Source organism: Sphaeramia orbicularis, chromosome 19, assembly GCF_902148855.1.
Source record: "Sphaeramia orbicularis chromosome 19, fSphaOr1.1, whole genome shotgun sequence".
NCBI classification, from domain to species: Eukaryota; Metazoa; Chordata; class Actinopteri; order Kurtiformes; family Apogonidae; genus Sphaeramia; species Sphaeramia orbicularis.
Genome location: NC_043975.1, coordinates 35,896,955 through 35,922,125, shown reverse-complemented (window position 1 = coordinate 35,922,125; position 25,171 = coordinate 35,896,955). Strand labels below are relative to the sequence as shown.

The following is a 25,171-nucleotide window of genomic DNA, read 5'->3' as shown; positions in this document are numbered from 1 at the left end:
GACAGAGAGGAGAGAGCTGCAGAGGGAAGGAGGGTTGGTTTTCTAATGATGGCAGGTTTTTCCTGTTTTCTTATTCCCACTCTGCATTTAACCCTTTCAAGTACACAAGCACCAGTGAGGTGCGACTGAAGGGGATCAACTCCAGATCTGTGCCGCTAGCTGCTCAGGGGCACTGACAGGAGAATGAAGCTAGCATACATGTTTTTGACACTGGGTCAACCAGAGGAACTGGACGACTCATGGAAGATTAACATAAGAAGGCTCAGCTATGGAACACATCATATTTATATTGCACTCCTTTCAACTTCACTCAAAAATTGCAAATAAAGGCTCAGAACTGATCCGATCTGATTACATGTGCATACGGAGACAAAGGATTATAAAACAGTATTCAATCACAGATGCACAGCCACATTCCTGCACACAAATTATGTACTCATCCTATACAGTTTGGTGAATGAATAAATCTGCTTATCTTACTCACACTTCCGGTCACAGATGTACAGTATGTCACAAATTGAAGACGTAGCAAAGTTAAAAGCAAATGTTAGCAAACACTGGCAACACATTCAGCAAACAGCAGCTGCAATTACTTCTCTATAGAATTATTAAATAGTGAAGCATACACAACATACTTTTTTATCCAGCTGTTGCTGTCTTTTGGAAGTACAAATATGTCTCTGAGTCATCCGATCCCATAGCACCTTCACCTGAATGCTCTTTCCACTTGTAAAACTTTGAGATGACCAGAATCATACCGGACATGAAGCACGGTGGGTGACAGAGCAGGAGGCGGGAGGCGGGAGCTAGTTCTCAATGACAGCCAGCAAAGTGCGGCTCAAGAAGGCTAAAGGGTGCTAAGTGCACATCCAGAGCGGTGAGAATCCTCCGCCGTTTTGCCAAGGCCCCCTGTGGGGTGAATCCACTTGTCAGCGAAGCAGGCTGGGTGACATTTCTGCCTCACCTCAAAAAGGTCAGCCTTTAATTATCTCAAATGCCAGCAAGCACTGCACCTGCAAAAAATAAACCCAAGGATAAGCAGTGTGTGTGTGTGTGTGTGTGTGTGTGTGTGTGTGTGTGTGTGTGTGTGTGTGTGTGTGTGTGTGTGTGTGGTGTGTGTGTGTGTGTCAGGATGAGATGGTAGCCTGCCTCCTTCACACCAAATGAGCGCTACTGTGGCTGTCCACGCAGAACTGGACCATCTGCCCACCTGCATGCATTCATGCAGATAGACCCATAAACACACACATTCAAAGGCGAATTCTGACAGATGCACACCCACATACACCCACATACTAACTGTGCCAACCAAAGTCAATAAAACCGAGATCTAAAGAGGCCTGCCAACCCCGCCCCTTAAGTAAAGAGTATCAGATGAGGACAGTTAAATCCCAGAAACACTAGCAGCTTCTACGAACGTCAGAGTAAAAATAGGCTGCAAACCGTATAGGTAGACAGATTATAGACCTATAGATAGGGAAACAGCACGGTCCAGTGCTTTTGCTAAATCTGGGTCAGCTACATGATGCAAGGCTGAGGTTCACACTTAGTTTCAATTTATCACTCTCAAAACTTCGGAACCATGAATCAAGGGAAGTAGTGGGAAGTTCCTGTGAAGATAAGGCATTCAAGAAGCCAAATAATTTCCGGTAAAAATGCAGTTTAGTGACAAAAGTGCAGGCGTATCTGGCAAAGTGCGACATGCGGTGTTTGCTTTCGAGCCGCTCACTGTAGCTATTCAGCTCGGTCAATATTTGCAGGGGGCTATGGTAACAGAGAGCTCCCACACCCACATAAACACGCTGCCCCGTATGCTTTGCACTCGGCCTCACGCACACACAAAAACCAACACTCTGCCCAGAAAGTCCCACTCGTGCTCAAAGGAGGTCGGAGAGACAAAGGGCCATAGATCATGGTTTGCGGACGGCGTGCGGCGAGAGCTCCTCGTGTCCAGGTTTTTCCGGCATTTTTTTCTCTTTCAGAGTGAACACGGAGGGCCGGTCCCTATTGTTTACACAGCTGGCTCCATGGAAAGCATTGCTTAATATGAAATATGAAGAGAGCAGAGAGGTGAGAGGGAGACGGAGCTGGGGAAGAAAAAAAAGGGGAAAGAAGCCAAGTTAGTTGGTGAGGTGGGGCAATGGGGAGAACAGACCATCACAAAGAGGCAGTTAAAAGCTGAATGTGATCCGGATTGAAGTGATAAAGTAAGTGAGGAGCGCAGAAACACTGGGAGAGGAGGTGGAAAAGTGAAGCGACACAGTTAAGGAGAAAGAATATGTTCTGATACTGACTCTTCCAGGACGGGGAGAGCCCTCACAGATCATTCAGGAAAGTGAAAGCAGGGCGAATAGAACATGGAGCAGAAAGCCCTGAGGTTTCCTGGTGGTGAGGGAGTCGTGCCTCCTGCGGTCTGGGGTCTGCAGTGCATGTTATTCTTTTCCCAACAGTCACAGAGTGCTTCCTCTCCTTCGCTGCTGTACTAGTGTCCTGACAAACGCTTGTTTTCCATAAACACTACTCTCAGTGTCTTCATTCATTTCCTACAGTACTTCAAAATAACACATACAGGAACACAGTAACCAGGCCGTGGAACTGGGTTCTTCACATTCTTCTTCTGTTCCTTATACTTGCGGTTCCGAGTGCACATGTGCGTTAAATATGACAGCGAAAACCAGTGGACTGTGGATATCTTCATGTCATACTATAAGGCTACAGGTTCTGGATGATAAAATCCCTTACCGCGGGATGTCTTGGGGGTTTATTTTCCAACAATTCCAACATTTTTAACCCTTCAACAGGCAAGTGACTATTTTTGGTCATTTCCACAACATTAAATATGGGGCCAATCCAGTGCCTCAGTGAGGTCCAGAAGCTTGTTGGTTTACAGTGATTCAGAGGGATTTTATAGAAATAGAAGCTGTAAATAGTGAATATGAGTGATTTTTGTTAGTTTATGACCTTATAACATTTGATTTATTGCGTGTTTACTTTTAGCATGTGCTGCTCGGATGTTTTATGGTAAGAGGAGGGAGACTGTTGTCATGCCAACCGATGAGGTAGATGATGATGTCCAATAACACACTAAGGATGAAATTTTGACTTTCAGAGTATTTCAATGAGTGCCCTATAAAGGGTTAATGAAACAGAATCACACACACTTCGATGAGGACATTATTCACCTCTAGGTGTGTCAAATGTTCCACTCCTCGGCAACTGTTCACCATGTTCTGATCATAAAGAAAACAACAAAACAAGTGTCTCGTGTTTAAGCTCGTTATGTAACTTTCTTCTCATTGAATAAGAACTTTGATTAAACTGATTAAAGTACAAAACAAACAAAATAAGCACTAAATCACTTCATATCTTTCTTTGAGCAACATTGTTTTTAAGCATTTTATTAAAATCTGTCTCGTGTCTAGTGGTAAACTGTTGATTCTCATCCACCTTTGCTTCTGAAGGACCTTTTTCCATTGATTTAGGACCAAATCATGATTACAATTCTTTGTTTCAGGGTTCCTACAGGTTTCTACAAGTTAAATGTAAGACTTTTTAAGACCTTTTGAAGACTACTTAGAACAGAATTGAATGTCTATTTCACAGCCACATTGGCAAAAATTTGTGACTCCTAGAATTTAGGAAAATGTATTTATATATTTATTTACTCCAATGCCTTTATTCCCAATGTTCTGAGTCATTTCTCTTCTTAGGAACCAATTGTTGCAAAGTTAGCAATAATTGGTTCCTATTTTTGGTATAAATTGTCAGGTTGGTACGGGTGGAAGTGAGTTGACTAACATTACTTTCTTTGCATCTTGGACATTTAACAGACACATTTAAACACAATAACAAGTTTATGGCAACATAACTTAAGACATACCATATCAACTTTAATACCTTTTAAAGACTTTTTTAAGGTATTAAATGCAGATTAGTAAATTCAAGACTTTTAAGACTTTTTAAGACCCCGCGGGAACCCTGTTGTTTCTGTTCTAGGGGTGTAACGGTACAGAAAAATTTCGGTTTGGTACATTTTCAGTACAGGGGTCTTTGGTTCATTTTCGATACATTTTTGGTACAGTGAAGGAGACCAATTTAATTTAAAAAAAAAAAAATAAAAAAACTTAACTGATAACCAGTCTTCACAAAACAATGCTCTTGTTTTGTCGTTTTGTCTCTCTCCGTCGACATAACTGACAGGGAATCTGAAATGCTCCTAAATCGGAGACCTTAGAGAAGACGTCGGGTCTTCCAACTCTGGTTTTGTACCTGTGATGCTGCTCTGAGCTGCCACGCTGGTTCACCATCAGCATATGGACGGTGCATGTACCACTTAGACGTCCGTCCACCTTGCTCTTACTGTGTGTGTTCCACTTCGAGCTTCATGTGGAAACTTAAGGCGAGTGTTGGCGTTCTTCACATAGGCTACATGTTTTCGTTCGGTTCATCTCCGTATTGTATTGAAGGCCCTGAACCAAAATGATTTGGTACAAACGAGTGCACCGATACACCCCTAATTTATTCACATTGTTATTTCATTATTTTGACTCAATTACCCTTAAAGTGCTGCCACAACACTGTCTTCACTCAGGACACTCATGAAAATGTCATGAATAGACACGTATTTACAAATGAAATGAAGTAACTGAACAAAATATTAAGTGCGTTGTGTTCATACTGTCTACAATGAAATACAAATTTCACAGCTTTATCCTCTTTTTTCCTTTTCCTTTTCCATTTGATCCCAACTCTTTCTTATTTGAGGCTGTGTAGGGAAGTACACTAACATAATTATCTGTACAGAGACACATAATGACCATTGGAGCTTTCTCTTTAGATTTTGCCAGTACCACAGATGGATGATAATGGCTTCTAAGAAAATCATCTACTACGTGGTTCATGGAAAACACGAACCAAGAGCTTCTTTAAAACATCATAGAGAAATACATTTCAGAGAGTGCTCTTCCCTGCTGTCCAGTGATAGTGCAATATAGGGTTTTATATGAAGGAGGAGAGCAGCTTTAATCCAAACGCTGCATACGCTTGTGCATTAATGTGCGTGTGGGAGTGGGGTGGCTCCTTTACTCCACCTCCAACCCTGTTCCAGTTAGCAGGAGAGGCCCCGCACAAATGAAGTCCATATTTCTGAGCTGGACTCCAACAGACTCAACACCCCCCCACCCGCTGACACAGGCACGCACAGACACCGTCACACACACTCACTGAGACTAGTCAAAACACTCAGCCTGTCATATTTCATACACCGAAACATGCACAGATGCGTGCATGCACAGACACACACACACACCTATACGGAGACATTTACATCACTCTTTATTCTCACAAGGGAAAAGAACGCAGCTGGCTCCAGAGGATGTTTCATTTTTCCTTCAACCAACACACACTAATCAACTGTGCGTGTGTGCACGATCCCTGCTTAAGCATGTGTCTTATGTGTGCGCCTGCCTACAAGGTTGTGTCACCTTTGTGTATCTAACCAGGATATCAGTGTAACAATGTTATGCGAAATACTTCAGTACTTTTCAACACAGAAGATCCAGTGACACGACAGCGAATGACGCACTAAAGCGCAGGGCCTCTTCCTGTTTATGAGGCCACTCGCCCAATGGAGGATCAAAGAAGATGTGCTCCTCAGAGCGGGTGTGCCCTCTTAAACCGGACTCCATTAAGTCCTTTCAGGCTTTAATAGTAACAATCCCAGTATTTAGATAAATGTCAACAAACAGGTCTGATATATTAACTTAAAAATGTAAGCAAAACTGAAACAATGTGACTGAGGTGCATTAGATTCTGTGTATGTCAGGATCGTATAAGACTCCCTAAACTGACACTGATAAGAAAGTCATAATTAGAGTACATCAAGACTGAGATGAGACCCTCTGTTTTTTGTTTTTGAATCTGTAAAAAGAACTTTCATAAATAAAGAGTTAAAAAAATGAGACCCTGATTTTGAAGAACTAAAAGCCAAGACCTGAGCAGACGTACAGCAAGGTCATTATGGTCTGTCTGTGACGTCACAATCAAATATGCAACTTAGTAACAGTTAATCACCAAATGTCCTGTCTTTTCAATGTTTCACAAAGTTAACATTACATTAGCTACATCCGTCAATGCATGTTAACTAAATTAAGTGGCTTGCAGCTAGCTAATTGGAAAATAGTGACTGATAAGAAACGGAAACCAACGTCCTTAAACATGTGATATGTGCACACGTGGTCATTCACTACAACTGTTTGCATGAGAGATGAATACATTTTTGAGTACTGAGTATTGAGGTAGACTGGTAGCACTAGCTAGTTAGCCCCGTTAATGTCCCTTTTACTTTTCTTTATGATTCTTAAGTGCCAGTATCACATTCCTGTTTGTGTTTTCTCTTGATTTCAATGTTTGTGGTTTGGTTTAGTTTAGTGGTTTAGTTCAATAAGTTTGATTACAGATGATTTGACTAATATCGCCTCCTACACAGCCACAATGCATTCTCCAACAATTATCCAGATTAGAAATGGGTCAGGTTATCAGTTGCAATGGAGGCAGAAAGTTTTACATTGAATCACAGTAATCTGATTATGCACAGACAGGTTGGTGATAACATCATGGCTGCGGTCTCGGTCTGGACTGGTTTTGAAAGACCCAAATAAAGCAGTCGATTCCTAGACGAGACCGAGACCTTCAAAAAATCTCCAGACCAAGACCAAATCTCGAGGACAACAACATTAGTGTATTTGTTATCTTATGCCGACACATAACATGTTTACTCATTATTACACAGTGTATGTCCATGTAAGGGGATTTTAAGGACGAACATTCCATTGACTTTTTCAAGTCAAATAATCAAGTCTATTTAAGTTGATGAGTCATGTCATCATAGTTTACATGTTCTCTCCGCCCAAAGCCAAATCATGACAAATAAGACACTGATTAATAAAGGAGTGGGTGAACCACTAATAATATACGCAGTAGTTGGATAGAAACAGCGTCATAACCATTCATTCTGTGTCTCTAGTAGTAAAGAAAAGTATTTCCCCCCACTCCCACACAAATAAAAATTAGTCAACTCCTAAAAAAAATAACTTGACCCTGCTTACCATTTCTAGTTATCAATTAATCAACTACTCTTGCACTTCCTTAGTATGTTTAGATGTGAATCAGTGTGTGTTAGTGTGAATGTGCTCGTATGAAGCATTGTGTATGACTGTGTGTGTGTGTGTGTGTGTGTGTGTGTGTGTGTGCGTGTGTGTGTGTGTGTGTGTGTGTGTGTGAGAGACACAAAGGCTGGTTTGACTCACCAGCCTAAATGTCAGTGTATTTCCAAAGGGCTTGTTAGTGTCTTGTTTATAGAAGCTTCAATTCAATTATGGGAATGATCTAATGTGCTGTGCTTATGTGTAATCCAGCATATTGTCACTGGTGGGTGGGAACCTTGTAAGTCCATTTTTGGTAGTTTTTTTTTTTTTTCGCCATAAAACTATTCTATTCGTCAGTCTTCACAGTGTCCTGAAGGTTTTAGAAATATTTAAAAAATGAAAAGTGTTGAAAGTGGCTTGTGACTACATCTCTTAACCCTTTTAAGATTGCCATTATAACAGCTGGCCAAGGTGTCCTCATGTTTTCTTTGCAATAAAAGTGCTTTTGCCTATTCCTTTGCAGTTTTGTTTTAGGAAAAAGTTAACTTACAATATCTGGCCATTGATTATCATTATTATAATTAATAAAAGATTAAAACAGTGTGTTTTATGGATAAAAGAACTATTAGAGTGCATCGGAATGGAAAGACTGGCTTGCATTACGAAAGGAAAACTGGAGGAATTTCTACAGTTATGGGAACCTTATACGAACATTATGGTATCTGGAAAATACGGACATGTCATCCAAATTATAACTTTTATTTTTTATTATCATGACTGCTGTATTTTAATTTCATTTCTACATATATGTATACATGTTCATAAGAGTATATGTATGTTATTTTTATAAATAGAAATATTACATTGCATTCAGTGTCCATATTATGGCTTCATATTTTTTGTTATTTCCAGGTGTTTCTTTCTACTTGTAATAGAGTCCTACACAGTGTCGGAAAGCCCAGGATCTCAGCTTTCTGATGCCATTTGAATTTTGTGGATAGCGCAAGTGGTTCAGGAGTTACAGTAATTTGAATGCTGTAAAGTGCAAAATGCAGCGCCGGAGACAGTTGTTAAAGGGTTAACTCCATTCATTTATTTAGTATATATATATAGATATATATATCGCTTTTCCAGTTTCCTGAAAAATAAGTGTTCTGGACATAAGAGGTTTCTGCCTGACAGCGACGATATTCATAAGGCTCCGTTTACTGACAGTGGAAACTCTAGAGTATGAAAAAGGCTCCAGTGCAGGAAGATGCACAAACACAAGCTCACCTTATAACACATCCCCAAACCAGGGACTGTAAATAGGCCAAGGACAAACACCAGTGCAGTCCATTTGTTCAAGCCCAGCCTACACAGCAGCTACAGGCTTAATGCTGAAATAGGCAACATGTTTGTACAAAAATACACCCCAATAAATTCTGTGAGTCAAAAGTGTTGATATTTTTCCAACGGTCTCACACAATACACACAACATGAGGGAGCAGACTCACCACTGTGGACTGTCACGTGTGTTGTTTCAACAGAAGGAAAAGACATAAAGTCATCACACACCAAAAAGCAGTAACATGGTTTAAGGGCACTTGAGTTCAGACTTGTGACCGGTGATTACTCAATGCTTGTTTGGATCCACCAACATGTAATGATGCCCAGTGCGGCCTTAATTCACCTCCTGACCAACATAAATTCAAATCCTTCCTGTTGCATCACTAATGTGCTAGGATTCTGTCAGCCCAAAGAATAACACAAGAAAATCTATCTAATGTGTTTACAAATGAGGTAATGTACTAAAATTTTATGTACTTTATGTTTAGTGGGGATATGACGCAAGTGATGACCAAATGAAACCTGCTGTTAGAGGGAATACAAATATAGATCTGTCTTCATTTGGACAATGATGAATAATACCTGAGGTAATGTAGGTACACAAATCATTGAAATATACACCATAGGCTTTCATAGGTTTTAAGTGTTGTTTTAGAATAGAATAGAATAGAATAGAATAGAATAGAATAGAATAGAATAGAATAGAAGAAAACTGAATAGAATAGAATAGAATAGAATAGAATAGAATAGAATAGAATAGAATAGAATAGAATAGAACAGCCTTTATTGTCATTGTGTGAGCGTTACTCCAGTCAGTGCAAAAAATATGAATAAAAAAACCAATATGTCAGAAAATAAGAACAGAACAAGTATAAAATTACAAAAAAAAACCTAAAAGTAAAATAAAAAAAGTATATAAAATTTAACAAAAGTAAAATAAGAATAGAATTAAAAGTAGAATAAAATAGACATAAAATATGAATAAGACACAACATTTACAATACTAACAGTATATTAACAGTATGTATATCTATGTATATTAGCAATATTAACAGTGTGTTGTAGTTAAATTGTTAAAGCTTTAATCAAGATTATAATGTTCTTAGCTACTACTTTTTTTCTCCAGTACGTATGAGCAGAGACCAGTCATTTCAGTCACTTGTCTTTGTCTCCACATATCAATATGGGAGGAAATTCCCTATCAGCTGGGTGCCTCAGTGTGTGTGATCATCAGCCATCTACCAGTGTGGGCACATGTCAGATGACAGCATGACCCACAGCCGCCACCACCGCTGTGGTACCGCCTGCATTTAACCATCTATGCTTCATGCTGCATGTCATTCTAGCCCCCTGGAGGGAAAATGCATATTTCCACGACTAACCACTGGTGCCATCGGCGTGAGAAGCGGGTCAACAGTATGTGGGGTGAAGCGAACACACTGAGCGTGCTCACTCTGCCCACTGCTGCCGTGTGTGTGTTTGTATACAGGGCTTTGTGGGTCAGGGCACACAGCTGAACACTGCTAGCGGTGGTCAACATGCCATGACCTCTATAGGACACATACAGGCTGCGTATGTGGGTGGGTGTGTAAAATAACAGCTGGATGAAGCTTAGACTAATGAATAATCTTCTTAGTATCAGAGGTCACCACAGAGATCACTACAATGACTTTATAGATGTGTGTGTACGTGTGTGTAAATAATCTATCTCTGCTTAAAGCTTCAGGAGGTTTTTCTTTTTCATTAGGCTGAATATTCCATAATGTCCTTTCGTTCTGTTGTAATTTAAAGTGATACCAACTCTTAAATATGCTGTGAGCTACAAGTTGAATTATTGTGATAAAACACATCAATGCCAGGGATAACACACAAGAAAAATGGCACTTCCTGTTTTAATATAATGTTAAGCCTTCCCACCTTTATGCTAATGTGGAGTAAACCATTTGGGATTTCTCTGCTTTATGAAGTTCATATAAAACTCAATGTAAATGTTAACAGATCCAGACTCTGAAACTATGTACAAAAACCCCAAAGAAGAACATCTAAACAGGCTGCATAACTGCTCCCTTTGTCTGATTATATATGCTCATAAATACTTATACTGATCAATATGGGAAAACTATTGTGCTCATTTTTCACCGTATCGTCTAGCCTTAGTGACAGATTTCAGTGAAAAAAATAAAAAATGACTAACGGGGGACACATCGTCATCCTCTCCACTGCGTCTGCCTTCCATATTCTGTCCCTCTCTCAAACAGACGTACTCAAAGTATCAAACATATTCCTCCCTCTCTTGCTTTGCCTGCTCTCTAGGAGTCATAAAACTCCCATTTAAAAATGCATGGGCTCCATAAGCTGCCAGGCCTATCTATTAACTGTGTTATAGTGGAGCTGGCTATAGCTGCTGACAGTAGCCAGGGAATGCTGCTTTCCATTAGGGGAGAGAGGGGGAAGAAGAGGAGGAGGAGGAGGAAGAGGAGGAGGAGGAAAAGGGATGAGGAATGAGGGGAACGACAGAATTTACTCATTTTTCTTTTTTCCCATGGCACTGCAATCTGATGCCTTGGCGTTTGGGCATGTGGAGGTTGGGAAAGCAGTCACTTCAACATGTAAGCCTCACTAAGAATAAATGTATAATTGTGACACTGAATTTACACGTTTCCATGTGTGTGGTTGTGTGTGTTTCCCACACCTGTGTATGAGCCTGTGGCTGAGGCGAGAAGTAATTGATTCGAGTGTTTCTCCGAGATTTTCCTCGGTGTCCTCAGGCGCTCACTAGATGACCATTGATCGGTTAATTGATTGATTGGCATCCAACCGACAGTGAGTCAACAACATCATCACTCTTCATATGGACACAGGTAGCCCCCACTCCCACTCCCACCACCGACACCACACAAACCCTTTTTCTTCTTGTATTTTGCTTATGTTTCTTAATGTGAACACATTTACAGCTACTGGGGTCTATACTTAGAGGGTACTCTGTAGCCTACAGTATTTTTATTTACACTAACCACGACCCAGTTCAATAAAACCTTATCTATGAATCAAGAATAAGGGTAAATGAATGTGTACTTCAAAACCTCATAATATCATCCTGAATACTGCAGATAAATCACCATTTTAAAGCAAAATCTGTTGGATAATTCAGTTTGAAGCATGTGTTAGTGAAAACATAACCACATGTGAACACACTTATACCTTACTGACTACCTGTGTAAACTTTGACACAGAGGCTGCTTGTCTATAAAAGGACATCTTTTTATTATGTGACTACTTCAGTACTAACATTTTTTGGTGAGATTTACTCACCAAACAGAAAATCTACTTGCATAAGGTGCTTAGCGCGTGTTGCATTTATTTCTTCTATGTGACAGGCTGTCAGATCTATCCATATCACATAAGCCTAAAGCTTATTTTTAATCGAAATAACATTCATGAAAATCCTGTTTTGACCTTATTTATCATCCAATCCTTCATTCAAATGGAATGTCACCCCCGTTCTGAGTCTAAATTGCTAGAAAGTCAAATAGTTACTGAGATGGAGGTGATGGGTGTGTGAACATCCAGGTGTAGATATGAGACAGGAGGAGACTCAGTATCTGTGTATACTACTACAGGGGTGTCAAACTCATTTTAGTTCAGGGGTCACATTCAGCCCAATATGATCTCAAGTGGGCCGGACCAGTATAACAGTGAAAAATAATGACAACTACAAATTTTTCTCCTTGTTTTAGTGTAAAAATGTAAAACTACATGAAATTATTTACATTTACAAACTATCCTTTCAGACAAAATGTGAATAACCAGAAATGTCTTTTTTTGTATATATAATTGCAATATTAACAATATTATGCCTCAGTTTATCATTTACACATGTACATTACAATTTACAGATCACAGTGGATCTACAAATACACAAAACATTTAGAAACAGATATTGGTAAAAATTACACTTACTTCTCTAAAGACATTTAATGTTCTTCATATTTGTTCAGGTCATTCACATTTTGTGTGAAAGGACACTTTGTTAATGTAAACATTTTCATGTAGTTTTACTTTTTTCTTTTTTACACTAAAACATAGAGAAACATTTGTAGTTGTCATTATTGATAGGTTAATATGAAAGTATTTTACTGGTCTGACCCACTTTAGATCATATTGGTCTGTATGTGGAACCTGAACTAAAAAGACTGAACACTGAACTGAACTGATTGTTAATATCTTTAGTTTAATGTTCGCATTTTACAAATTCATCCCCTGGGCTGGAATGGACCCTTTGGTGGACCAGGTTTGGCCCACAGACCATATGTTTGACACCTACAACTTAGAATATTTCCTCTACTTGATTCTTACCATCATGCAGTCCTTTTCCAGGGGGAATTGAAGCGCTCTGTTCTTAAAACTACCATCCTACCCCAAGAAGCCACTGTCCATGTGTGAGTCCAGCAGGTTTATAATAGAAGGGCGTCAGTTCTGACATGTCAGAAAATAGTTTGGCAGAATCTGACTGAAGGACAGGTGGACTGAACACCTTTAATTAGAACTGGTTCAGATTTTGTGACGTAGATTTGTACTAAAACAATACCAAAACTACGACTCTACTCAAACGGCTGGAAAAGCTCACACATATTTTCACATAATCAACATCAAATTGAGCTGTTTTCACCTACAAATTTGAGATTTTTATCTATTATCACCTGCATTGATGCGTTTCATGTCTTTCATATGGTTCTGTTTAGAGCTCATAAAACATGCTTTTATGTTTAGTATCGCTTTCAGAAAAAAGGGAAAATACGCATCTCGTTGAGAGTTTTTTGGAATGCACAGTTAGTTGGTGGCCCAAATAAAATCTCCTATGACCAAACAGTGGGTCACGAAGCAGTCTGTGGGAATAGATGCTCTGCAGACCGTAAAGCACCTCGAGGCTAATTTGAGATTGTCTACATAAATTGACTTGGACTGACTTATTTGAATTTTCGTATTAAAGTCCTATGCCCAATGCCTAGATGTGATATTGTTATCATAACCTTATTTCATACTATTTCATTTCATATTTTCCTCTTTCTTTCTCTTCAGTGCTCCCTGCCAAAGAGTGTTGGATTCCACTTTAGCCAATAAATGCATCATAAAAAACACAAACATACATGTAACACAAGTCACTTTTGCAGAAACTAAAAATAAAATGTCACTATTCGCTATGTGAGCAGAGAATGGTATTATTAGACTGTTTAATTTTACATGCCATTGTGCAACACATCTCACCTAAGCGTCGTTGAGCGAGACACTAAACATCAACAGCGTTTGATAAGAGCATCTGCTTAATGTCTTGGAATTAAAATGTAAATGAGGTTTGGATGGTTTGGGTGAGCCTTCCAAGTTCCCTGTGAGCATTTCTTCTTGATAGTATTTTTCCTCTTTTCAGTCACGCCTCCCTGTGCATGTATAAGTCAAACACGGTCGATGAGAATTAATGAGCTCACACCTAAAACGGTAGTGACACTTAGGAACGAGGCTGCTGTCCCTTTAATGGACCATATAGACAATGTCTGCTGTATTTCAATTAACAGACAATGGGATGACATGAAATAATGACATATAGGCAGAGCTGAGTGACACGTGAGAATGAGGCGGTAACAGCGCTACCTTTGCCTTTAATGGACCATTGTGGTTGAGTGTAGACAATAGGAGTTAATAGGAAATGTAAAATTATGATGTAGGTCCCTGTCTAAAGGGGTGAGTGACACCTGGGAGTGAAGCTGTTACATCTTAATGCACTGCTGCCACGGGGATGAATCAGCTCCGCGTATGGGGGGTGGAAACCATCTGAAGGCCACTAATAGCAGCCGCTGTCAGTCACATTAACCTTGAGAACAGCCAGGGGACTGTGTTAGCCCCGCTGACCTCTCTTTCACACATACACACACACACACACTCACACTAACACACACAAAATGTGCATTATGTCCACACATATGACTGAAGGGTGACTGTGTGTGTCTGTCCTTCTTCCTGTGTCTTATGAGCACCATCAGTAGGATTAAATCAGTCCATCACAGGCTCCTCTAACACCATATAGCCTGTCTGGACTGAGGTGAAATCACCCTGTTGCCCCCAGGGTTAGGGTCCATGTAGCCTATAACAGCACCCCCACTGCTGTTTTTGTGGACATATATGTGCTCATCATCTCTGAATGAAACATCAAGCCATATCTGGTGCATATCTGAGCTTTTGTCAGTACAGATGGCAAATTCATATAAATGCTAATATTTCCATGTAAATTTAGGTCAAAGTTACATTAAACTGTTCGCAGTATATCATGTTGTAGAACTGTTTTCTCTGATGTAAAAAAAAACCCCTCATATATAGAGTTTTGCCATTCTAGGTGGATTAGGTGCAACAGGTGTAGTCATGGAGCTGGTGGGTTTGGATGTTATTTTACTAAAGACAGTCTCACAAAATATGTGTCTGGAATTTACCACATAATGTCAATCACAGTAAAATGTGTGAAAGAACTCTGAGCAGAGTTTTCCCCTATTATTACCACTATTAGACTGCACAGTCATTTTGGTCAGTTCCAATGCTCAGTGAGTGTCATATTAGGCAGACTAAACGAGTCATAAACTCATGCCATGGTAAAGCTAAGACGACATACATAACTGAAGATAATTTCAGTCAAGCAGTGTATAGGATCATAGATTTAAAAGAAGAATGAATGTGGTAGATTTCATTTGTATGTTAGGTAAAGCACTAAAGTGTGGTGTCTCAGTTCAGATGCGACCCCTGTGTTAGATGTAGTTCATAATTCTCTGTAACATGTAACATGTGCAATATATGAGGGATGTGTGGGTGAGAGAGAGTCTATAGTTTCCAGTATGCTGTATTTTATTGTTTTTACATTGTGTGCTTTCATATTTATTGTTTTTATATTCAGATTTATTTGTTGCACTTTGGTAAGGGCATCCTGAACCAATTTTGTTGAAACATGGAGTACAATGACAATAAAGCCTATCCAGTTCAACATAAACACTAGCATCTGAAACAGTGTCAATGATACTGACAAAGGACAGTGTTAATCCTTCAGAGAACACAGCAAATACATATAATGATCTCCTAACCATGTTCACAGCTGTGCACTACACAGTGCTCTGTGCTCCTATTGGCCAGTGTCACAGTTGAACTAATCAGTTTTGGAGAATTCCAACATGTTAGATTTTCATTCAGGACATCATGAGGTGTCCAAGATGTGGCGCTGCTGTCATCCACCATGTCACACAACATGAGATAAAATGATCATCATGCCCGCCACCCATTTATTATTCCTGACATAAACTGACGACCTACATCAGCTGGATTGGACTGATATCATGCAGTCTGACCTCAGCCTTGGGTGATGTGCGTATATGTTAAAACATGGATCCCCACACTTTTTCAGGTTGTGAGCTACTTTTAAAATGACCAAGATAAAACGATCTACCTCCGCTATATACTGATAAATATATCAGTGGATAGTTCAGCAGGTAATACTAGTGAAACACATATCAGTGGATGGTTAGCTCAGTAGGAAACACTACTGGCTAGGGTTGGCATCCCTGAAGAAGTTTAAATGCTACCTTTATTTAGTCCACAGGCTAATATCTAATTTTTTTTTAATGCCATAGGATCTACCCACACTACCCTCACGATACCTACTGCAATCAACGTATTGGGCACCCCTGTGTTAAAACACCAGACAACCCTTTTTATAGTGCTTAAATATTTGCTTGTTGCTTTGAGCTAAAAGCTACTACAAACCACATCCTTCCACTCACATCTATAGAGAATTCATTTCCTGTAGTACAAATCTCTACAGTGCCAAACAAATGGAATCAATTGTGTCCGTAGCAGTTTTAAAACGCAGAGGAGGAAGCATAACTTTTGTGAAAGCTGGTTATGTTTTTGTGTTTGGCCTGACTGACAACAAGCATTCTGAGGCATGACTAGGCAGGCCACTACCATGTGTTTTCAGTCAACTTTCACTGGCAGGAAGAGTGATGGAAGAACTAAGACAAAGCAGGAAAGTCATAGAGAATGAGGGAGTGAAAATGAGCAGGAAAACAACAAAGAAGCCTTAAAACAAAATGACTAGGACGCTCCCTGGGAACCAGCGGCACAAAGCCGCATCAAACACAACACTGACCTAATTTTCTATCAAAACTGGCAAAAAAATATTGAGAAGGAATACCCAACACTGTGAGAATGCTGAAATCAGGGAGGTCATACATTGATGAAAACTTGGACATCAGTCAAAGTATCAGATGATGATGGCATAGGGTTACAGGCTGCAGAAAAACACTTGAAATGCTTTAATGTTCTTGATAAAACACTAGTCCTATTTATGCTTCTACATTTACAGGGCGCTTGGGGTATTGCATAATGAATGCTGGCAAATAGCAGCCTATGAGGAAATCTATCCTTTATCCAAAACAATTTCAAACCCCTGAATTTAATTTCAAAATGTCATTGGTTTTGGCTATCACAGCATTTAGGGAATGATCTTGAAAATTAATAACAATAATAGCATAACAATGAAAATGGAAATTTACACATAATATGGAAGTAAAATGTTATTGTGACCGGTTTATGGAGCGCTCCGAATACTGCAATGCGGCAACAGATGAAACTTTATTTAAAATTAACTAGAAATTTGCTAACCTTCCATATAAAAAAAGGTTTATGTCAAAATAAATCCCTATTTTTTCATCCATTACGCTCGTCTGTTTTCGGGAGATTCACTGTGCCCTGCCTACACCATCCACTTTGCTCTGAAGTAGTTCTCTCAAGAATAACACATAAATGTTGCTCTGCTTGTGTATACCTGCAATGAAGAGAATAATTGCCAACTGCTGTTTGGTACTCTTCCTTGCTGTTGTCCTCTCAAACACACAAATTCGGGGCCTATGACGGTGGAAAAAGCTTTTAAAAGGCTACCATTTGTGCTTGAGTGGCCAGAACATTGTGTGCAGCGCTGCTTCTGCTCATCACCGCTTCCAGTCTGGTCGCAGCACTGCTGTTCTACTGTGGCCACACTGGAGGGATATTTTTAGAAAGCCGTTGACAATATCGCATCCCCAAACGGGTGTAATCGTATTATGCCGGAGGTGCTAAAAGCCTTGAGTTGGGAAAGCACGTCACTGGAGGAAAGAGGCTGGGACACACAAACGAGTCTAGAGGACTTAGAAGCAGAGTGGGAGGAGTAGATAAAAAAAAAAGACACAAAACTCAACGCAAGAGAGAAAGAGACGGACGACAGAAACATAAGGAGGTGGGCTCTCGTCAGCTCATGAGGTGACGAGGAAGGATGACATGCAAATGAAACGCTTCGGTTGAAATGATCGCTGATAGAGGTTGCGACGTGGTGGTGGTGAGGGTAGCAGGCTCGATAGTTAAGTATCGGCAGCTCTGAAGGTTCAAGCCGGCCAGGGTGATGATAGATGAAAGGGTGAACTTTAATCAGAATGGCGCCCGGAGCATTTTCAGGGAGGTAAACAGGTTAATCAGTCAAGCCCTCCCTTCCATCCTCCCTCTCAGTCTCCCGTACTCTTTCCTCGGCACATGACCACTTCTGACACTGGCACGCCATTCGTCTCTTTCCCATCAGCACCTCGCCCTGCTCCTTCCCTCCTCTGCCGTGCACCCCTCATTTTTTTCCACCCATCCTGCTTCACATCTCCACAACCAACCAGAGAAGCAGCACCCCCCTCCACCTCCCCTTCCTTCCCCCTCCCCTGCAGCCCATACTATCAGCCACTATCATGTGAAGGGGAACTTGAACATCAAAGGAACCCGTCAGCTCATTTAGTATCTCCCAGCATCATCCACCATAAATATATGAAGTGGGAGGAGAGCGTTCATCAAATGGAGGCGATTCATATGCTCTTGGTTTCTCGCATTATTGCTCTTCCACTAGCCTGTATCGTGGGAGGTAGATAAAACAATCTGTGATCACTCCATATAGTTAAAGAACCTTCAAACAACCTATGCTCAAAGCAAAATCCACTGAGGCAAAGAGGAAAGAAAATAGTGAAAAGAGCAGCCAAGCATTATCCATTGTTCCCAACGTCTCCAGGGTTTATTTATTAAAATGGCCCCATCTTACAGCCTCTCCAAGAAACAGTGAGATGGTGCTGGCCAGCTTAAAAACTTGTGCAACTTGTGTAACGTGCTGCACAATGCCAAATTACTACACGCCTGACCACAGACTTTAACATTTTCAACAAACTGCAACTGTTAAAAAAAAAAAAGGAAACCAGGAACTTCGAATTCCCACGAGTTTATAGTCCAAGCCACATTCTGCGTTTCCGTCATCCGTCTCATACATACAAACCTCCCCCTCTCTCTACCCAAGAAAAATAAACAATCAACTCTAACAAACCACTTTGGCCAGTCGAGTGTGAACCTTACAAAGCCTTAACAGCTCCTGTGGAGAAGAGGCCGCATCCAATCTGAAATTACCCACACCAGCTCCTCGACCACACTTGTATTTCAGCCTGTTGTTGGGATTCTGAAAAGAAAGATTATATTGTGTTGTCTGGGATCCCAACCACAGGCTTTGGTGAGTAATCAACAACGGCCGCCTATTGCCAAGATAAACTTCACAGGCAGTTGCCACTCATTTACGGGCTGGTCTGCATGACTCCGCTGCATCCTCGCTGTTGAGTTTCGAAGTGCCTGCAGAAGTTGTTTTTGATCTAGCTTTGGTTGGACTGCAGATGGAATACAGAATAAAACCTCTTGTCTTCTTGTTCATATTGATATTGCAAAATGACATTAGTTGTGCAATAAGAGTTAGGAAACACACACAGCTTTCAAGAGGAACAGAAAGAGGAATGCTTATTTGGCTACTGTGTACACTATTGACATTGCAAACTCTCCAAGTGCATTGGTATTATTACCTCCTCCAACACACCTACGCCTTTGTCATTGAGAGAATTCAGGATGTCGGTTTGTTTAATGATGTGAGCACCCAAGATGTATTTTGAAATATACACACAACCACCTCAGAGGAAGAAAAAATGCTAATGAAGCTATTAATGATAGATCGGTGCATAACTCAAGGTGGCAGAGAGAGGAGGAGGACAAGTTCTGCAGTATCATCTAAAAAAAAAAAACCATAGCATATACAGAGAAAGACAGAGAGAAGGGCTGTGTGGGAGTGTTAAAAAAAGAGGGGCACTGAAAACTGCCGGAAGACAGTCACTATATTGTTGGGGAATTGGAGCAGGATTGCTGGCTTACACACTCACAGTACGCACCCACACACATGTATGTGACTGTATAAATGAGCCAAAACACACACATAGTTGAATACACAACCTTTACAGTATGCGCATACACACATCTCCCAGAGGGCCACGACTTCCATGTGAGTTTACGTCATCGCGCCAATTGCCTTGAGATTTTATACCAGTGAGAATATCAAATGCTACATATTGAAGTCTGTTATTACCACCAGATTAGAGCTGCCTCCTCACCGCTCAACCCCTCCACTGTGTGTTTTCCTGCTTTCATGCTTTTAAGTTTGTACTGTTTTTCCCCTTCTCTCTTTTGTCCTTTTTTTCTGTTTCCCTTCAGGGAGCAGCGGTCAGAGGAAGTTAAAAGATTTAGTAAGCATGCTCATTTGCTCATGCATGACTTGAGAAATCTCTGTTTCCTGTGTCCTACTCATACTCACATACACCCACACAGACATGAGAACTGGGCAGATTTCATTTTGACATCTTTGGTGCGGAACAGTCACCGCTGCAGTACCTCTTCACTGTACAGAACAGAGTCCCAACAGCTGACTTTTCTGTAGTGATACAGTGTCTCCTGCCTTCTATTACATGTTGATAGTTCATGGCACTTTTTCTCTTTTTTTTGATCATCTGTATATTTAAACCCACCTTTGCCTATTGGTACCCAGGATAGGCACGACCCTTACATGGACTAAGCAGTTCAGAAAATGATTGGATGATGATCAGTCACGGTGGATATTATTGTTCTGATTTTAATTATTCAAAGAAAAAAGAGCAGAGAAGTGAAGAGAAGATTCATTCATACGACACTGAGATTCAAACTTCGGACAGAACTGCGAAGTAACAAGAACTCTACCGGGATTTGCATGGCATAATTTGCTGGAACTTTAAATATTGTAAATCATTAGAACAAACATGTGGAATAATGCAAAGTCTGCCAGTGGGACAAGGTGCTGGACACAGATACACATTGGCCATATCCTGAATAGTGGCCTGGAAATCTCCGCGGCCTAATAATGCATGGCAGATGGGGTCTGTTGGAGTGGCAGCCCAGCTGAAAGTGATTTGGTGGGATGGGAGTGAGGAGAGGAGACAGGCAGCAAGGGGAAAAGAGGAATAGACATACGAAAGAGGGATGGAAGTCGAGGAAGACAGTCGTCAGCCCTGTTGTTTCATTTCTAGACAAATTTGTCCTGACAGCAAAGGAGTGACTCCAACAACACTCCTGACCTATCGTACACAAACACAAACATAAACACATGCACGTCTTACGATAAGCAATGCACAAGGAGAGTGTGAGTAAAAATAAACAGATGGGAGTTAAGTAGGGACAGAAACTGATGCAAGAGTACCAGAGGAAAAAAAAGAAAGACTGTTTCAGAAACAAAGAGGGAGAGGCAGGAGATGACGGACAAATCGATTTCAGTAAAGAGCCAAAGTGCGCTGCGAGCATGAAAAAGGGCCGCGAGATGAAGATGCATGTGAGCGCGAACAATGATGGAGAAAATGAGGAATAGCTAGACAGAGAGAAAGCGAAGTAGACAAAAAAAAAAAGAAAAGGGGTGGAAAAGGAGAGAGGACGTAACAGGAGGAGATGGAGAGAAAGACACAAGTTGTCAAAAAAGATTGAGAGAGCAGAGAGGAAAATGAACAGTACGACAGAATCAGAGAGAGGGAGAGGAGGGGAATCAGAGAATGAATGAAGATAGAGAGAGTCGGGGAAGATGAGAGGATGCCTTATTTTCCTCCATCTCAATTTGCACAAAACTTTCATTACCACCAATTTGGGCCGGGAGCCGTAGGCTGGACCATTAGGCGAGCCCGGCATCAATCAGCCTAATCTCCCTCCCAGGCCGCTAAATTACAGCGCCCAGTTGCTTATTAAAATTTGTCGCCCGTCTCCCAACGCCCGGCACTGCTGGAGATTAGACAGGGGCCCCCAGACAAATCTGTCCCAGAGAAGTATGGGTGGAGGTTTGGGGGGGGGGGGTGTAAAAGGGGAGGGGGAGTAAGGAAGGAAGGAGAAGGAAGGAAGTACAGGGACAGTAGGAGGGGGAAAAAAAAGAGAAATGTGCCTGGTGAGACTGAGCGGATCAGAGAGGGGCCGATCATCTGGTTTGATTTATACACTCCTGTAGATCTGGAGTTGGTCTCGCTCATGCTCACATTCACACACACACACACACACACACACACACACACACACACACACACACACACTTTCTGTATTTCATTCTCACTACACACACTCATACATCCCGTTACATCCCATATACGCCCACCACCACATGCTCGCATCCCCCTCCTCGCCTCCCCAAATGCAGTTTTCCATTGCTGTCAACACTACACACACACACACACACACACACACACACATACACTCACTGGTGTAGAGAATGCAGGGTTTGCGACGCCGCCCGTTGCACACTCAATCAAACCGGCGGCCAGATAAGACACATGATGAATGGTGTAATTGAAGGCGGCGGCAGGGTAATGCTGCATCGCTCTGAGTTTGAGGGGGGAAGAAAAGTGGCGAGTGGGTGATTAGCCTGTAGGATTTATTGTTATTGCCCGTCTTATTAAAAAATACTAACACTGTCTGTGCCGCAAAACACCTCCAGCAACACAGCATATAGGGACCTACACCTCTGGATGGATGAGCACGCAGCAGGGTAGCACCTATGTAGACACGATAGGGGAATGATTTGAAGTCTGCGCACTTCAGCCGCGTGCATCAGTTGCAGGGAGGAAATGTGGATGTAGGAATGCATACCCATGGATACCCCCCCCCCAGAAAAAAAAAACACTTCATTAATTCACACCCAAGAGGTTTTTCTCTCTAAAAGGAGGGGTGGCACTGCTCTGTTCACTCTCAGCATCAAAAGCAATTCAGACCCACAGAGAGAAAAAGAGCGCATGGAGTGATGGGTGTAAGTATTTGCCTGTGGGTCAGTGGGTGAAGGAGAGAAACGAAGCAATTCGACTCCAGGCTGCAGCGCGCTCAACAGATCAAACACTCATGCTTTCACATATCAAAAGCTCACACAGGCTCTCGACAGAATTGAGCGGGATAGTGTACTTAAGGCCACACAGAGGCACACACTCCCTGACAACACGTCTCTGCAGCGACAGCCTGAGCACGGGGGGGGGGTTTTCTCCTGTGATGGTCTGAGCCTCCTGATGACCCTGATTCACTAAAGTCTACTGTTCGCTGTGGCCTAATCTATCCTAATGGATCCTGACTTGTGGAACATGAGGAGATGATTTCAATTAGTGAAGCTCAAGATGTTGTTTTCCTTCTTTTTTGTTCTCCATAGACAGTGTAACTCATTCCTTACATACAGAATTTGGGAAACCATTCATCAGAGTCACGGTCAATTTGGTTTTGGCAGCTTTTTTGACAAAATTGTTCAACTTTGTCTTTCAAAGATTACCCTTTTAGTTATTAAGTTATTACACTGGATAAAACTAATCAGCGTTTAGTGTCTGCAAGCACTAAAAGAAGGCGGTTTAGCAGTCTGTGTGATGGTTTAGGGCCTTTTCACACAGCGTACTCGAGTCTGTACTGTACTTGGATACATTCACACCTTTCCTGCAGATGTTGCGTTCACACGTGCGTACCGTGGCCCGTGCCCAAGTACGAATGGGTGTTACAGGGCTGAAACAGTAGGTGGCGGTGTGGAAGGAATTCTGTCGCTATCCTACAAACACAGAAGTCAAAAGAAGACAAACCCTTACCTATCTGTTAGCCTGTTTGAGGCTAAGAGAGGCAGGTCGACCTTCGTTGTCCCTGATATATCACAGAGGTGTTCAGTTGATAAGGCGAGCCTGTGCCATGCGGATCTGAGGCTTTTTCAGGAGACAACAGGAGTGTCGTCTATGGTCTCGTGGTGCTTAACCCACTTGTGTTGTCGGAATGGTGATTAGGTGACTTCCTACTCGGGCACAGATCGCATTCACATGGCAACGTACCATGCTGGAGTCTGGGTAGTCCGTACCCAGAACTACCTTCTCAACTGGACTCGGACACGGTACTCGAGCTCGGAACGGTTGCATTCACAAAAATAAAATTAAGCAGACTCTGGGGTCCAGTGTACTCGGATACAGACTCGAGTACACTGTGTGAAAACGCCCTTACTTTTATGTACTTTCCTGCGAAACAATAAGCATAAGAAACTATTGTTGAGAAAAATCACTATCAAACAGGTACTGATCACTATCAAACCTTTGCCAAAGCACCCCTTAAAACTACACACATGTGGGGGTTAGGATTGTGCCAAAAATGAACCCATTTCACTGTGGAATACAGTTATACAAAGGAACGTTTTGCCTTTGTAACACTGCAAGATAGGGCATATGATTGAATCACAGGACTGTGAGGTCTTGACAAAGGCACGCAGTCTACCAAGTGCCCTTCTAGTTTTTAAAGCTGCAGGAGTTGAAATCAGGGGGCAGAAACACCAGAAATGACAATACACACTTTTGTTCTGCAGTTCTCTCCGCTACGTCCAAATCAAAAAACTAAATATGAGGATACCTGATGCAATTTAATGCCCTTATGCAAAAGTGAAGCCACTTTTAAACCTTCTATGTCGAGACACAGAGTAACGCAGAAGACTCTCATCCATATCGTCTATGACAGAATCTAATCAGTGACTGGTGATTACAGATGTCAATCATGTATTTCACCTCCCTGCTTGTCTCAAAACACTTACGATTATGAGACAAAATATGGATCACTGGTAGATTTTCTCTCACACCACTTGAACAATAATACACAGAAAAGTAATTGTAATTTTTGCCTCATGATGCTAGAAAATTATCAAACATTCATTCATTCATTTATTCATTTTCTGAACCCAGATTATCCTCCCTAGGGTCACGGGTGTCGCTGGAGCCTATCCCAGCTACTTATGGGCAAAGGCAGGGTACACCCTGGACATGTCGTCAGTTTATCACAGGGCTGACATATAGAGACAATCACTCTCACATTCAAACCTATAGGAAATTTAGATTAACTGATTAACCTATCAGTGCATGTCTTTGGATAGTGGGAGGAAGCCGGATTACCCACAGAGAACCCACACAGACACAGGGAGAACATGCAAACTCCACACAATCGAATCCCAGGACTTTCTTGCTGTGAGACACAAGTGCTATCCACTGCACCACCGTGTCGCCTGAAAAAAATTATTAAACATCCATCCATCTATCCATTATCTGCCACTTATCCACTTATTAAACATTTCAACTTAAATAGATTGATTTTATCTGTTATGCATCATCAATGGTGAGACAAAACTAGCAGCCTAAATCAAGGCTGTGGTTTAAGAAACTTAACATTAGTTTTGGTTAACTTGTCCTGCTGAAGATTAATGAGAAAGATGTAAAAAAAACAAGTGTGCTTAAAAAATAAAATGA

The 25,171-nt window shown here is 41.2% G+C and overlaps 1 protein-coding gene across 4 annotated transcripts in view; it reads right to left on the bottom strand.

Annotated features, from left to right (window-relative positions):
• Positions 1-25,171, bottom strand: part of raraa (retinoic acid receptor, alpha a) — a 196,719-nt gene that overhangs the window by 123,834 nt on the left and 47,714 nt on the right. The window lies entirely within an intron of this gene.